The following is a 17,220-nucleotide window of genomic DNA, read 5'->3' on the forward strand; positions in this document are numbered from 1 at the left end:
TTTATTTTTCTCCTTCAATTCTGTGTAGATCTAAATAAAATAATAAAATGTTGAATATCTCTTGTAATTTATTGAATACTGTACTGAAACTGAAAAACAGAATGGTGTATGGGGACTCAAAGTATGCTTTTTACTGAAGGAATATTGGTTTTGCACCATGGTAAAGTCAAAAGATTATAGGTTGAACCACCATATATTAGGGATCATTTATATATTCTTTTAAACTGTTTCTGAAATTTTTACCTGGTATATATCTTACCTATATATAAAAATTTTTTTTTAGGTCAAAATGTCAGCTAGGTGTGGTGGCTTATGCCTGTAATCCCAGCACTTTGGGAGGCTGAAGTGGGAGGATCGCTTGAAGCCAGGAGTTTGAGACCAGCCTGGGCAACATAGTGAGACTCCTATCTCTATAGAATAGAGATTTTTAAAAATCTCTATTTTAAAAAATTAGCCGTGTGTTGTGGCATGTGCCTGTAGTCCCAGCCACTGGGGAGGCTGAGGCGGGAGGCTGCAGTGAGCTATGATTGTGCCACTGCACTCCAGCCTGGGCAACAGAGACTCTTTCTCAAAAAAACAAGAATAGTAAAATTAAAAAAAAAAATCACAGTGTCAAAAATTTTTGCATGCAATTTTGGTTTCTGGGCTTCCTACTCACTGCAATTTAGAAAATTAAGTAGTTTTTTTTTTTTTTCTTTGAGACTGAGTCTCGCTCTGTAGCCCAGGCTGGAGTGCAGTGGCAGGATCTCGGCTCACTGCAAGCTCCGCCTTCTGGGTTCACGCCATTCTCCTGCCTCAGCCTCCCAAGTAGCTGGGACTACAGGTGCCCGCCACCACGCCCAGCTAATTTTTTGTATTTTTAGTAGAGATGAGGTTTCACCGTCTTAGCCAGGATGGTCTCCATCTCCTGACCTTGTGATCTGCCCGCCTCGGCCTCCCAAAGTGTTGGGATTACAGGCGTGAGCCACCACGCCTGGCCTGGAACACTTAAAGTCATCTAGGCCAACCACCTTTCCCAGTTGTCTGCCTTAGAGAAAACTGGTTGTTTGGATCATGAAGCATAAATAAGGCCCCACAGCCCCAACCCCTTTTTTTTGAGACAGGGTCTCACTTTGCTGTCCAGGCTGAAGTGCAGTGGTGCAATCATAATTTATTGGAGCCACGACCTCCTGGGCTCACGCAATCCTGCCACCTCAATGTCTTGAGTAGCTGGGACTGCAGGTGTACATAAACCACCATGCTCGGCTAATTTTTTTTTTTTTTTTTTTTAAAGACTAGGGTCTCACTATGTTGCTCAGGCTGGTCTCAAACTCGTGAGCTCAAGAGGTCCTCCTGCCTTGACTTCCCAAAATAATGGCATTATAGGAATGAGTCACTGAACCCAACCCTCACTGCCCCTTTAATGAATACATATAATATTACAGAGTAATATTATATTACTCTTCCTAGGCAGAGTACCTAGGAAGAAATCATTGTTTCGTGAATGCTAGACCTGCAAACCTGAAAATCTTCCTAGAAAATCTTAACACTTCTGTCCCTCAAAGGAAAAAATAAAACATGCCAAAGCAAAATCCATGAACCAGAAAACCCAGACAACTCACCATGCTTAACTGCAGGATTTAAAATAGCAAAAGGAAGTAAAGCTCATCTTTGTGATGTCAAGTTCTATTTTGGTGTATAACAAAGTAGTTTCATTATAAGGCTCTCAAAGTTAAAATATTAAACAGACTCTTAGCTATAAGATGTGTTGCCAGGCATCTGTATGGAATATAACCATGTAATCAGGGCATATTGTACTTCTCTGCACAAAGAGAACCAAAGCTACTGCTTCTAAAGATTAGGAAACTTTCATTAGACTGACAGAAGACAGTACAGAGGAAATGGCTTGGGGGTGGAGGAGACGTATGAGAGAGGATGAAAGGAACAGTATTCATACTATCCAAATTAGAGCCAGGATGTTTATGCTCAAATCTTGTCTTGGCTCTGTGTTGATGGGACTGAATAATGGAACATGGGAAAGTATATCTCAGACCCCTAAATTAGGTAGTAAATTTACCAAATTCCTCCTACAAGCGCTTCCTATTTTCAGCAGTCTCTGCACATTTCTGAATATATGCTGTGATTAAAGTCCAAAGCTGGTTAATGCTAATGAGCCCTTCCTCTTTTTTGTTGCTAGTATCCTCCCATGGCTATTTCATTCTGTTGTTTATAAGTCACATGTCTCTACGACAGGATTGTAACCTTATCAGGAGTGTTTTTATTTATCTTTCATTTATTCAGACAGCATATATTTACTGTGCGCTTATTTCATGCTGGGCAGTGTGCTAGGCAGATAGGATGTAATTATTAGCAAGATAGGCCAGGTTGCTGTCCTCAAAGAGCTTGCCATCCCTTATACATAGTTGACCTTGTTTGTCAAGTGATGTGAACATTAGGTTAATACAAATTACTAAATTACTACTATTTAAAATACAGCATTAATAACATTTCTGATGTCACTGTCTCTAATAAATATTTGGCCAGTATTAAGATGAACTAATAGTCACATATGTGAAGTTTAGACTCAAGGCTATATTTAGACTATATTTAGACAATTTAAGGGATGTTACTTTTCTTTCTGAGAGAGCAGATCTAATGAAGTTTTTTTTTCCTAATAATTAAAACAGTTCCATGCATAATTTACAATGGAATTGGCCAACAAAAAGAACAAGTATTTATATCTCATTATTGCCCTCTTACATTGCTTCAGCACATATAAGAGGCAGCAGCAGCTGCCAATGATGAAAATAATTATTGTCCTGGGTCTGATTAGAGAAAATCTTGATGCTGTCTGTTGAGTTGTCTTTCCTTAGAGATGTTACAAGAGAAACGGGACTTTAGTAGTAGAAGTTCCGATAGTTTTGAAAGTGGGAGACTTAAGAACCTCCTTACAGAGCTCAGAGAGCTGCAGGTAGAATTTACCTGGAGGGTGGCTAAATTCTGTGGCTTGCCTTTACATTCATGAGTTCTCTTGTTCCACGTTTGGAGCAGAACTATCCTAATTTGAGATTGGAGAGATTGGAAAAGACTAGAGAGGGCTAAGTTCATCCAAATATGGCCCAGGTCTCCTGAAGGGTTCAAACACTTCAGTAAACTACAGTAGAAACTCACTTACATTGTGAGTTTGGAGTAAAACTTGTTCTGATTAAAGTAAAACTGTTCTGATTTTTGGAGTAAAACCTGTTCTGATTTTTGGCCTTTGTGTTTCCAATGTGCCTCAACAACAGCTGAAATCTTGGGCTTTCCTAATGTAGAACCAACTCAACGAGGAATTGATTTATTTTTCATGCGCAGACTGCATCACACCGCATATAAGGCCTTCTGCTAGAAAAGCCAAACTGTCCTTTGGCCTCAGTATTTTGGAGACAAAGAGTTAATACTAGTAATTCCTGTGTAATATCCTTTTTTGGCAAAGGAACAGTAGACTTTATCAGTTTGGTTCTTGCCATTACTTGTGTTCGATCTTGACCAAGTTAAATTATTTCCAGGATGTATCTTTTTTTTTTTTTTAGACGGAGTCTCACTCTGTTGCCCAGGCTGGAATGCAGTGGTGCGATCTAGGCTTAATGCAATCTCCGCCTCCTGGGTTCAAGGGATTCTCCTGCCTCAAGGCTCCCTAGTAGCTGGGATTATAGGCATCTGACACCACTCCCGGCTAACTTTTGTATTTTTAGTAGAGATAGGGTTTCACCATGTTGGCCAGGCTGGTCTTGAACTCTTGACCTGAAGTGATCCGCCCACCTTGGCCTCCAAAGTGCTGGGATTACAGGCCTGAGCCACCGCGGCCAGCCTCAGGATGTATCTTAAACTCATTATTTTTGATGCTTGCCCTGCAGCTGAGTAAATAAATACCTCTTTAGGATATGTGACAATTGAATTGGCTTGGATTTTGGAACATGTCCTGGCCTTAGAACCTGCTTATGTTCATACACACTGGTTCCTTGGAAATGTAAATTTGTAAAGTCAATGTAAAACTGAAACTTCAAAAGTCAATTTTCATTGCTGCTCAGTTTTGCATTTCTATATCAAATTTTATTTACAGTGATTTACGTGAGTAAAAAATGGATTACACGGTTTTCTAACATCTCACTAAGTATGGGTTTGGATCTTAAGTAATTTACATTTTTCTTTTCCAAGTTGATTGTTATACTGGGCTAATGATTTCCTTCAAATTCCACTAATAAATCATAGATTCTCAGTGCTGGTATTCCATTGCTTTATTATTAAATAATAGTTTTTGGTTTTGCAAACCAGTGGAGTATTTAAAGTAAAATTTCAGAATCCCTTTTGGAGCTTTCGGTTGAGACCGGGCTCCTTGGAACCCTAGTGCTTTGGGAGTTGTGCTACTGCTGCAGTACCAAAAGTAGCTTCTTTGAATTTCGTTTGGGTTTTGTAGGGCTCCCGCGAGGCCCGAGAACTGGGAGAAGGGAAAGAGCTCCTCGGTTTGTTTGAAGGCCGGCGGGCTGTGCAGGCAGCTTTTCCCAGACTCTCCCAGCTCCGGCTTTTCACGCATACCAGAAGAGCCGCTTTTTTCCTCCAGTGATTGAAACCATCTGGACTCCAGGGGGGTCACGTGTGTATGAGAAAATGACATAAAGTTTCAGACCCCGTTGTGCTTTGCTCCAGACCCAGACAACTCTTGGTCGGATGGTGCGGAGGTGAGGGCCGTCCAGTTTGGGGGCCAGCTTCTCGTCCCTGCTGCCCCCGGCTCCCGCCTCCCTCACCCCTGTCCCCCACCCTCCCTCGCACACTCTCGGCGCGGCTTTCTAGCTGCCTCCGGCGCCTCCGAGCGCTCCCCTCCGCCGGGCTCCAGCAGCCCACCCTCTCTGTCTTGGGTGGAGGCGCACATCCTCCACGCCCCCTCTACTCAAATCTGCGCTCCCTCCCCTCTCTCTCCCTGCAGCCCGGCCGCAGCCCGGGGCGCGGATGCCTGCCCACCGTCCGCCCTCTCTGCAGGAGCGGCTCCTTCTCCGGGCCGCGCGGCTCCCGGCGAGACCCCATCCAGGCGCCGCGCCCGGCCCGGCTAGGGAGCGCAGAGGTAAGCGCCTCCAGGCCGGGTGCTCCCGGTTCCCGCGTGCCGCGCCTGGTCCCGCCCTTGCCCTCCCAGCCCTTGCCCTCCCAGCCCTTTTCCCTTTACTCCCAACTCCCGGCCCCGGCGGCGGTGTCCAGGTCCGTGAGTACGCGCAAGGGGGCCCCCGCAGGCGCAGAGGAGCGGGGCTGGTGGGGTCCGCCCTCCCGGGCGGTCAGTAGCGGCCGGCTGTGCTTTCCGGCCCGGCGGGGGCCGCGCGGTTGGGGGTGGGGAACCTCGCGGGCAGGGTCCAGCGGTGAAGAGCTGCCTGGTGCCGAGCGGAGACCCGACCTCGGGACGCCCTGGGAGCGGGGTCTGCGCACCGCCTCGCCTCTCAGTGGCGGCATTCGAGCTCCTACCTGGAGCTGTTGCAGCTTGTATGCAGGCTCCTTGAAGAACGCGCGCGCGCGCGCACACACACACACACACACACACACACATACACAGGCACAACACACACACAGACACACACACGGAACTCAAACAAAGGAAAATTAACTTTGCATGCTATTACTGCAACAAGTTAAACTATGTTTATTTGTGGATGGTTCACTTTTTGCCCTTGTGCAGACACGCACTAAGTATTAAAGGGTCCACACTCTCGTCAACGTTTATGGCACCTTATCCAATAATTTAGTAACTGAGTAGAGTTCAAGAGACAATGTTCTCAAGTGTTTCTAAAGAGGGCTTATTGTATTTTCCTGGGATCGTTATATGAAAGTAGTTGATGATTAATATGAATAAAATCTTCATTAAGTGAGAACATTTGCCTTAGTACTGCCTTAGTCCAGCTCTTGCTTTTATTACCAACCAGGTGTTTCTGCTGTTTGGATAGCAGGGTCTTGGGAATGGCGAAGAGGTCATTATCCCATCTGCAAGATTGTTTTCAGCTACCTCTTAGCTGTACACACTGCAACTGGCCATTTTGGGATGGGGCCACAGGGTTAAAACCCAAAGGGCTGCATTGTTTTGTTTTAATATTTTTCAGAAGGTGAATCCCTCAATTGATTTTTTTTTTTTTGCCAGAATTAGGGGTTTCTAAAGGGTTAGACGTAGTCTAGGTTCCAGAAAGCTAATCCAAGATAGAGACTGAATTGTTCACAGCCTCTCTCCCTGCTGAATTAAGGACCGCACAAGGCCAGAACTCAAGAAGAGCCTGTTGAATGCATGAAGTGAAGGCTTCTTAAATTCTGCTGGTCTGGCAGAGAGTTCCTAGGTGACTAACATAGATGTAACCCTCCTTTTTATTTATCTGGCATATATTTTTTATTTAAAAATTTCTTTTTTCTTTTTTCTTTTGAGACGGAGTCTCTCTCTGTCGCTGGAGTGCGGTGGTGCAATCTCGGCTCACTGCAACCCCCGCCTCTGGGGTTCAAGCGATTCTCCTGCCTCAGCCTCCTGAGTAGCTGGGATTATAGGCGCCTGCCACTACGTCGGGCTAATTTTTGTATTTTTAGTAGAGATGGGGTTCCCCATGTTGGCCAGGCTAGTCTCAAAGTCCTGATTTGAGGTGATCCACCCGCCTGGGCCTCCCAAAGTGCTGGAATTACAGGCGTGAGCCACTGGGCCCAGACTATCTGGCAAATATTACCTTTGGAAAAACTCCCCAAGATATGAGGGAAGACAAAATTGTTCAAGTGTATGTATGGGAAATGTTATCCCCTAATTGGGCCAGAGGGGTACCCATTTTGGTAGACAACTCCAAGGCAACTCTTAACCTTAAAAGTATTTTTTTACTGAGTGCTTAGATTGGATTGGCTTGGTAATTAGGGAAATCCTTGGTCTTGAGTTTGTAGACTCCTTGGGGAAAGAGAAGTGACATTTTAGTGAAGGATAATTTCAGATCAGTTGGCTTAGAACAGGAGTGTCCAATCTTTTGGCTTCCTGGGGTCACACTGGAAGAAGAATCGTCTGGGGCCGCATATAAAATACACTAACTCTAAAGATAGCTGATGAGCTTAAAATAAATTGCAAAAAAAATCATAATATTTTTAAAAGTTTACGAATTTGTGCTGGGCCACACTCAAAGCCGTCCTGGGTGGCCCATGGGCCGCAGGTTGGACAAACTTGGCTTAGAATCTAAGAATTATAAAGCTCAAGGAGAAAATGATTCTGAGGCAGGGCGGTTTCATACAAGAGGGGAGGGCCTTGAAGCCAAGTATGCTTCTGAAACTGATGGAGAGTTGCTGGGGAAAGCTTTCAAGAGAATAGAGAGCAGACCATTTGGACTGGACCTAGAGAGAAAAGTAATAGCATCTGCACTATGCCACCTGCCAGCTCTCTCTTTCATCCTTCAGTGTTGTGACATAGGTATTGTTGCTCTTGTTTTAAAGATGAGGGAATTCTTGTTTTTAAAAAGAGAAGATCAAAAAGATACGTAACCAGCTTGGGATGACACAAGTGGTAAAGTGGCAGAGCTGGAATTCCAATGCCTGGCTCTCAGACTAGAGCTAGGCATGTGGGTGCTTTCACAGCTGCCTTCTCCAAAGAGCAGTGGGAGGTCCCCAGTGGTCAGCTTGAATTCTGGCTCAAGGGCTGGAACTTTATCCTGTAGACATTGTTTAGGTTTTAAAGATGTTTGAGAAAAGGAGCTATGGTTAAAGCAGTGATTTTAGAAGATTAAGTTGACATCTACGTACAGGAATGTGACATGCTCATCACAAGTCATGTGCAAGTCATAATTCCTAATGAGGAGGTTCAAAAAGGGAATGTAGCCAGGATATCTGGGTATTTCAATTCCTGTCTCACTTACTGTACCCTGCAGTGAGTAGCTTGGTTCACTGGGTAAAGAGCTAGTTGCAGTGACCACGGGGCTGCTCTGGATCAGAAAAGAGCTGAATCTTTTTTTTTTTTTTTTTTTTTGAGACGGAGTCTCGCTCTGTCGCCCAGGCTGGAGTGCAGTGGCGCAATCTCGGCTCACTGCAAGCTCTGCCTCCCGGGTTCACGCCATTCTCCTGCCTCAGCCTCCTGAGTAGCTGGGACTACAGGCGCCCGCCACCGCGCCCGGCTAATTTTTTGTATTTTTAGTAGAGACGGGGTTTCACCGTGGTCTCGATCTCCTGACCTCGTGATCCGCCCGCCTCGGCCTCCCAAAGTGCTGGGATTACAGGCTTGAGCCACCGCGCCCGGCCAGAAAAGAGCTGAATCTTAACAGGCATACACTGAAATGGAAGGTGTATGTGGATCAATGCCACTGCTGGTTTGTCCTTTATGTTCCCCCATGTTTCGCAATGCTTTGGTTTTTTTCTTTCATGACTACCCTGAGAGGTAGATCAGTGTTGTAATTTGTTTAAAAGCTTTTCCTCGCCCTAAACATCTACGTAAGTTGATGTGCCTTTTCCTCTCATATTCTCTTGTTTCTTAAAAATGCTGAATTTTGGCCAGGTGCTGTGGCTCACACCTGTAATCCCAGCATTTTGGGAGGTGGAGGCAGGCAGATTGCTTGAGCTCAGGAGTTGGAGACCAGCCTGGGCAACATGGTGAAACCCCGTCTCTACAAAAAATACAAAAATTAAGCATGCATGGTGGCATGTGCCTGTGGTCCCAACTATTCAGGAGGCTAAGGTGGGAGGATCGATCACTTGAGCCCAGGAGGTTGAGGCTGCAGTAAGCCATGATCACGCCACTGCACTGCAGCCTGAGTGACAGAGTGAGCTCCTGTTTCAAAAAAAAAAAAAAAAAAAGCTGAATTTTAAAACTTGGTACTAGTAAGGTAAAAGTGAATTTAGATTACCTTTCTTAATTATGAGAAAGATTAACATAAAATGTACATTTATTTCACTTTTTGTTATGGAGGAAAAACAGGAGGCCTTTGTAGAGTTCCTGCGTGGGGATTTAGAAGGGATAGGAAAGCCAGAATTTAGAGATGTGCAGAGGCCTTCCTACCCCTCCACATTTCTTATCAGTTAATTGTATTGTTCATGTATACAGCTTATAGAGCTTACAAGGACATTGGACACCCACATTTATAGCCAGTCCCTTTGATTCTCAGCAGATAATGGGCTCAGGAAGGGCAGCAGTGGGTGGAGACATTTTACTAGAATTAGTCTGCCACTTTGAATACAATCTGGATTTCTTGCTATTTCTTGTGCAACCTGTACGCCGTTTCCTCTGAACTTGTTAGTGCTCTGGAGACTTGGTTGTTTGGCCAAGGAATATCCTCTAGCAGGAGGGCTCACTAAGGAGGGGCAGCTGACAGGCAGAAAAGTGACGTTTGTCAACTAAAGAAGTTTTCTTTTAATTAATGTTAGAGTCACCCATGGTTTTTTGTCAAATAAAAAATGTGAAATCAAAATATGATCTCAGTTCTCCACACCCATTTTTACCTTTAAGAGCCTCTCACACCTTGGAGAGCTTGCCCTACTGAATGGGGCTTTGATAGGTGAAATTATCACCAGGACCTCTACATGGGTCAGGATATGACTCAGCTTGGGTTTTGGACCTCTGAGGAATGTGACCCCTCTTAATGTAGGGGATTTGGAGTTCAAAAACCTGGGTTAAAGTTCTAGCTTTGCCATTTATTCAGAAGTTCCTGGAATTTGATGTTTGAGAGATCTCTGAGCTCAGTTTTCCTAGTTCTTCTAGATCAGGGTAATCCCTTAGGGCCAGATAGAGGTGGTCACACCCTGATTAGTACCTTGGTTCCTTCTCCCAGTTTGTATTTTGTGTCACCTGAAAGTCATTTTATTTTCTCCGTAGCCTCTGGTTATAGGTTACGTGGTCATTCCTCCAGAGAATGGCAAAGCTCATTGTTGGTTGGGGATCATTTGGTATGTCTTCCTGGGAGAATGCTCTTGAGCCTAGTTTTGAGAGTTGAGGCCTCAAGAAGAGACTTTGGCAATGCCCTTATTTAAATATCAGAAATGCTTGGTTGCATTTTTTATGCATTGCTTGCATAATGTTTTTATATTTGGTATTTGTCATTTTAATAATTTATTAAACAGGTGATTTAGGTTTTCTTTTTTTTTTTTTTTTTTGAGACGGAGTCTCACTCTGTCGCCCAGGCTGGAGTGCAGTGGCGCGATCTCGGCTCACTGCAAGCTCCGCCTCCCGGGTTCACGCCATTCTCCTGCCTCAGCCTTCCGAGTAGCTGGGACTACAGGCGCCCGCCACCGCGCCCGGCTAATTTTTTGTATTTTTAGTAGAGACGGGGTTTCACCGTGGTCTCGATCTCCTGACCTCGTGATCCACCTGCCTCGGCCTCCCAAAGTGCTGGGATTACAGGCGTGAGCCACCGCGCCCGGCCCTATTTAGGTTTTCTAAGATAGCTAAGATCTTAGAAAAATAGGACTGCAGGTTGGGCGTGGTGGCTCACGCCTGTAATCCCAATACTTTGGGAGGCCGAGGCAGGCAGATCACAAGGTCAAGAGATGGAGACCATCCTGGCTAACACAGTGAAACCCCGCCTCTACTAAAAATACAAAAAATTAGCCGGGCGTGGTGGCGGGCACCTGTAGTCCCAGCTGCTGGGGAGGCTGAGGCAGGAGAATGACGTGAACCCGGGAGGCGGAGGTTGCAGTGAGCCGAGATCGCGCCACTGCACTCCAGCCTGGGGGACAGAGCGAGACTCCGTCTCAAAATGAAAAAAAAAAAAAAAGAAAAAGAAAAATAGGACTGCAATATCTTCTTTAAAAATAGTCTAAATTATTTTTTAGTGGGGATGGCATTTGGACAATTCCCCAGGACTGGAATATCCCTTTGATACTCAGATGTAATCTCCTAGTATGGTAGAACTTTGACTATTTTGACCTCCTCCACCTCCAAATATCCTTAAATCTTTCTGAACAGATTTAGTCTCTCTTAAAGAGATTTCACAATTTCCCTGGGAAACACTTTCTAAGGAAGGTTTCCAGATTGATGATCACAGATTATCTCCTTGTAGTTAGCTCAAGTTTTCTTTTAATGTTTCCTACTTTTACTGTTTTCCTATCCCTCTTCAATGCATAGATGTTCACAGAGTGAACAAATTGTCTTTCCTGTACTCTAAAGGCAGCTACCAAATGCACAGACTGTCCCATCTGTACCCATCCTTTCCTTCCCTTCCTCTGGCTAAACAAGCTGAGCTTTCTCTGTTTTCCTTAACAAGTCTCTCTTTTTAGACCTATGATTATACTTGTTGCTTTGTGTTTTGTTTTATGCAGGAAGTTCATATCAGATATGTTGGCAGTTAGAGCTTTCAAACTGAAAGGAGACTTTTGGAGTAAAATATGTATATTTTTTTCTATCAGCATAAGTAATTGTGGAATATATGTAAACTCTGGAGATGATCTTTTAAAAAAATTACCATCAAAAGAATTTTACTCAAGTCCTTTAAGGGCTTAAGAAGAATCCAGCCTTTGCAAGATTGCACTGAAAGTAACAGATTAGCCCAATTAAGGCCTTTCTAGAAGTCTGGGAATCATTTGTTTAAACTGGAATTTAGGATCTCCACGCAAATATGATAGAAATAATCTGCTTAACCCTTTGTTAGTAGCATTAGAAATAAGCCCCTTTTTATGGGACTCTTAATGATAAAAGGTCATAGTAATTAGAATATGCTGGGAATTTGTCCCTGTTTGTTAATGTTTTGGAAACTCCTTTGAGTAGGCAAGGGTCACTTTGGGTGGCTCTTTCTTTGATGTGAAGTTGGGATCTTGGATGTAAATTTAGCCAAGGACAAGTTTGAATCTAGATATTTTTTAATTTTTTCCGTCTTGTTCCATTCTTCCTTTTGGAGGCAGCTAACTAGAGTGGGGTAAAAAGGGCCTTTAATCAGAGTCAGTGTCCTGAGACTGTCAGACACTGGTCTCTGGGAAGTGCTCTGTATCACTATCATTTATACACTTTTCCTTTCTTGTGTCCTACAGTTTTTGAATATCTCCTGCGGAAAAAGCACTGGGGTGTGTACAGGCATCTGTTTATTCTCTTATTACCTTTCTTGAGTGAATATGCTTAATGTTAGGGGTTTGATGAATCAATGAGTGGATGAAGTTAAGAAATTAGATGGAGGCTGGGCCTGGTGGCTCACACCTGTAATCCCAGCACTTTGGGAGGCCAAATTGGGAGGATTGCTTGAAGCCAGGAGTTTGAGACCTGCCTGGGCAACACAATGAGACTCCGTCTCTATGAAAAAAATACAAAAATTAGCCAAGTGTGGTGGTGCGTGTCTGTGGTCCCAGCTAAACAGTGGGCTGAGATGGGAGGATTGCATGAGCCTGGGAGGTCAAGGCTGCAGGGAGCCGAGATTGTGTCACTGCACTCCAGCCTGAGCAACAGAGCGAGCCCCTGTCTGAAAATAACAACAGCAACAAAAGAAATTGGATGGGAAATTAGTTTTGGACATGAGTGTTGGGTACCTCCTGATCCAAATATTGCTGTTGGGAAGCAACTGTTTTAATAACACTCTGGTCTCTGGGAGCTGAGATGACCTCTGTTAAGGCTCAACATGTGGGGATATATTTTCTAGTGAGTAAACAGGGCCTAGTCAGTTATTTTTTCTATTAGTCATGTTGGATTACATTTACTGTTGCCGGGAACTCTAGTTAGCATAATATCCCCTTGAATTAGGAAGTGCCACTCAATAGCTGTCTTTCTCCATGACGGCCTAGAGAAGCTTTTCTTGAAAGTCTGGTCTTGCCTCTTGAGCCAGGGATGGGTGCATTCTAAGTACATAGACCCAAAAGGCTTCTTCTACTGGGTCCAAGTCCTAGGGGAATGGAAATTCTCTTGAAAATGGTATAATTGTATGGGAGGGGAATCAAAGCTTTGTACTTTCAGTAGTCACTTGAATCTGTGCATAGAGACCTGGAGATAAGGAAAACCCAACTTGCAAATGAGTATTTGGTGCTGTGGGTTAACGTGGAAAAATGGCACTTAAGGTCAAAGTGTATTACTTGAATCCTTCATGTCCAGTTAATCAGCAATATCAGTTGTGAGGATTCTGTTTTGCTATTTTTTCCCCCCATTTGTGTATTGACAGGTCACTCTTTTGAATTAGAATAGCACTCAGGACCACAGTGTTTGCATAGGAAGTGGCGTAAGAGGCAGGCCGGGCGGGCGCAGTGGCTCACGTCTGTAATCCCAGCACTTTGGGAGGCCGAGGCGAGCGGCTCACAAGGTCAGGAGATAGAGACCATCCTGGCTAATACGGTGAAACCCCGTCTCTACTAAAAATACAAAAAAAATTATCCGGGCGTGGCAGCATGTGCCTGTAGTCCCAGCTGCTGGGGAGGCTGAGGCAGGAGAATGGTGTGAACCTGGGAGGCGGAGCTTGCAGTGAGCTGAGGTCGTGCCAGTGTACTCCAGCCTGGGTGACAGAGCAAGACTTCATCTCACAAAAAAAAAAACAAAAAAGTGGCATAAGAGTCATGGGGCGTGGGTAGAGGCCACTTTATATCTTGTTTCAGAGGGCCATTTAAAACTTTTTTAAAATTAATTAATTAATTAATTTATTTATTTTTAGAGACGGGGTCCCCCTATGTTGCCCAGGCAGGTCTCAAACTCCCAGGCTCAAGCGATCCTCCCACCTTTGCCTCCCAAAATGGTAGGATTAAAGATGGACCATTTTTAAAACCTCCATGAGTTCAGTGATCAGAATTAGCTAGAAATAGCTCTGCCGAAAGGTATTGGCAAAATAACATCTAGCAGCCTTTGTCTATTTCAGGTTAGGTTTGTGCAAGAAAGCCAATTTGGGAGCAGTATGATGTGCCCAGCTCTGTCTACATTTGAGTCGCCTACATAGTTCCCATGTATTTGTCACTATTTCTGGTCCCTGGAGGGCTGGGGTAGATCTCAGGATATGAGGCTCAGACTTGGTTGAGGCCACATCAAGAGCTGTGGTACTGGTGGGTCAGCATTATTTTCTGCGGCTTATCACCCAGGCTAGGCATGTGGGAACATGGGTGGGTAGGACAGGCAAGAAAAACAGAAGACCAGATAGTTCTGTGGAAACTGAATAAATAAGTGAAAAAGTTGGCCAGGCACTGTGGCACTCGCCTGTAATCCCAGCACTCTGGGAGCCCATGGCAGATGGATCTCTTGAGCTCAGGGCCTGGGCAACATGGTAAACCCCCATCTCTACAAAAATTAGAAAAATTAGCTAGGCACAGTGGCACACACCTGTGGTCCCAGCTATTCAGGAGGCTGAGATGGGAGGATCACCTGAGCCCAAGAGGTTGAGACTGCAGTGAGCCGAGACTGTGGCACTGACCTCCAGCCTGGATGACAGAGTGAGACCCTGTCTCAAAAAAAAAAAAAACAAAAAAGAGTGAAAAAGTTAATCTTTTTCTCCTCACTGACTTGGACTTTTGTTCTGTTGGAAACCCTTATCACTTGAGGTTGTTTTATTTATGTATTTATTTTTAAATGTTTCATTATTATTATATTTTTAAAATATGTATTTTTTATTTCAATATCTTTTATGGTACAAGTGGTTTTTGATTATATGGATGAATTGTGTCTGAAATTTTAGTGCACCAGTCACCTGAGTAGTGTACATGGTACCCAATATATAGTCTTTTTAATCCTTCATCTCCCCTCCCTCCCTCCCTTCCTCCCCCTTCTGAGTCTCCATAGTCCATTATACCACTCGATATGCCTTTGCATACCCATAGCTTAGCTCCCACCTATAAGTGAGGACATACAGTATTTGGTTTTGCATTCCTGAGTTACTTCACTTAGAATAATGGCCTCCAGCTCCATCCAAGTTGCTGCAAAAGACATTATATTTCGTTCTTTTTTTATGGCTAAGTAGTATTCCATGGTGTATACATACCACATTTTTTAATCCACTCATTGGTTGATGGGCACTTAGGTTGGTTCCATATCTTTACTGTTGTGAATTGTGCTGTGATAAACATATGTGTGCAAGTATCTTTTTGATATAATGATTCATCCTTTGAGTAGATACCCAGTAGTGCAATTGCTGGATTGAATGGTAGATCTACTTTTAGTTATTTGAGAAATCTCCATACTGTTTTCCATAGAGGTTGTACTAATTTATATTCCCACCAGCAGTGTATAAGCGTTCACCTTTCACCACATCCATGCCAAGATCTATTGTTTTTTGACTTTTTAGTAATGGCTAGTCTGGCTGGAGTAAGGTAGAGTATTTCATTGTGGTTTTAATTTTCATCTCCCTGATGATTAGTTATGTTGAGCATTTTTTCATATATTTCGTGGCCATTTTATATCTTCTTTTCAGAAATGTTTATTCATGTCATTTGCTCACTTTTTGATGGGATTGTTTTTTTCTTGCTGAATTATTTGAGTTCCTTGCAGATTCTAGGTATTTGTTGTTTGTCAGATGCATAATTTGCAAATATTTTCTCCCATTCTGTGGGTTGTCTGTTTACTCTAATGGTTATTTCTTTTGCTCTGCAGAAGCCTTTTAGTTTAATTAGGTCCTATTTATTTATTTATTTTTGTTGTTACGTTTGCTTTTGGGGTCTTAGTCATAAGTTCTTTGCCTCATCCAATGTCCAGAAGAGTTTTTCCTAGGTTTTCTTTTAGAATTTTTATGGTTTCATGTCTTAGATCTAAATTTTTGATCCATCTTGAGTTAATTTTTGTATACAGTGAGTGATAGGGATCCAGTTTCATTCTTCTGCGTGTGGCTAGCCAGTTTTCCCAGCACCATTTATTGAATAGGGTATCTTTTCCCAGTTTATGTTTTTGTTTGCTTTGTTACGAATAGTTGGTTGTAAGTATTTGGCTTATTTCTGGGTTCTCTATTCTGTTTCACTGGTCTGTGTATCTACATTCATACCAGTACCATTGCTGTTTTGTTACTATAGCCTTGCAGTATAAGTCAGGTAACGTGATGTCTCCAGATTTCTTCTTTTTGCTCAGGATTGCTTTGGCTATTTGGGCTCCTTTTTGGTTCCGTATGAATTTTAGGATTGTTTTTTCTAATATTTTTGAAAATGATGTTGGTATTTGGATAGGAATTGCATTGAATCTGTAGATTGCTTTGGGTAGTATAGTCATTTTCATGATATTGATTCTTTGATTTCATGAGCATGGGGTGTATTTCTATTTGTTTGTGTCACCTGTGGTTTCTTTCAGCAGCGTTTGTAGTTCACCTTGTAGTGCTCTTTCACCTTCTTAGTTAAGTATATTCCTAGGTATTTTATTTGTTTTTGAAGGTATTAAAAAGGATTGAGTTATTGATTTGATTCTCAGCTTGGTGGTTGTTGGTATATAGCAGTGCTACTGATTTGTGTACGTTGATTTTGTAACCTGAGACTTTACTGAATTCATTTATCAAATCTAGGAGTCTTTTGGAGGATCTAGGCATCTTTTAGGGTTTTCTAAGTGTACAATCATATCATCAGCAAACAGAGATAATTTGACTTCCTGTTTTCCAATTTGGATGCCCTTTATTTCTTTCTCTTGCTTGATTGTTCTGGCTAGGACTTCCTAAGATGATTTTATAAATATTCATAGTAACTAGTTGAAGGCACTGAGACTCCTGTACCTTGGTGGGAAGAACCCTGCTGGATGATTCTCTAGGTGTTTATTTGGGTTATGCCCATTTTCTTTCCCTCTTTTCTTCCTAAATTTTGATGCTCCTGTTTTTCTGGGAATATTTTGGCTTCATTGTTTAGGCTTTTTTAAGGGCCATGGGGAATTCTGGGGACAGGGGCAGGTGTGACATGTTGCTAGGTATGGGAGGTTTTTACAGCTTGAGAAATTTCCAGGAAAGAAGAGACGGAAAACTTTGTTCACAAAGCATGTGGACAGGAAGTCAGGTGGGAAAATCGCAAGGCAGATGGTGTGACTTCTTTGGTCAGCGTGCCCGTCTGCCAAGATGGGACTGATAGGGTAGTGGGGGTAGTGGGGCGGTGCTGAGGATATAACTTACAATTCACATAATTCCTTGAAGAGAAGATGATTCTTTTTTTTAAAAGGAAGTATAGTGCCTTACATTGATTTCTTTGAAATATACATGATATAATCCATGAGTGAGTATTTGCAAAACATGTGGCTGGGTGCGGTGGCTCACGCCTGTAATCCCAGCACTTTGGGAGGCCGAGGCGGGTGGATCATGAGGTCAGGAGATTGAGACCATCCTGGCTAACATGGTGAAACCCCGTCTCTACTAAAAAACACAAAAAATTAGCCGGGCGTGGTGG

At 43.3% G+C, this 17,220-nt stretch overlaps 1 protein-coding gene across 4 annotated transcripts in view; it reads left to right on the plus strand.

The window, feature by feature from the left end:
* The window catches only part of DENND2B (DENN domain containing 2B), a 229,234-nt gene that overhangs the window by 37,854 nt on the left and 174,160 nt on the right, over positions 1-17,220 (plus strand). The window contains exons 1-2 of one of the 4 annotated variants that reach the window (XM_063641092.1): positions 4,662-4,697; positions 4,943-5,077. The exons of 1 other annotated variant lie outside the window; for it this stretch is intronic. The gene's annotated coding sequence lies outside the window, so the exon portion shown is untranslated. Of the gene's footprint in view, positions 1-4,661; positions 4,698-4,942; positions 5,078-17,220 lie in introns of those variants that run through there. 2 more of the 4 variants (XM_055282505.2, XM_063641094.1) reach the window with 2 other exon arrangements.

This window comes from Symphalangus syndactylus, chromosome 6 (genome assembly GCF_028878055.3).
Source record: "Symphalangus syndactylus isolate Jambi chromosome 6, NHGRI_mSymSyn1-v2.1_pri, whole genome shotgun sequence".
NCBI classification, from domain to species: Eukaryota; Metazoa; Chordata; class Mammalia; order Primates; family Hylobatidae; genus Symphalangus; species Symphalangus syndactylus.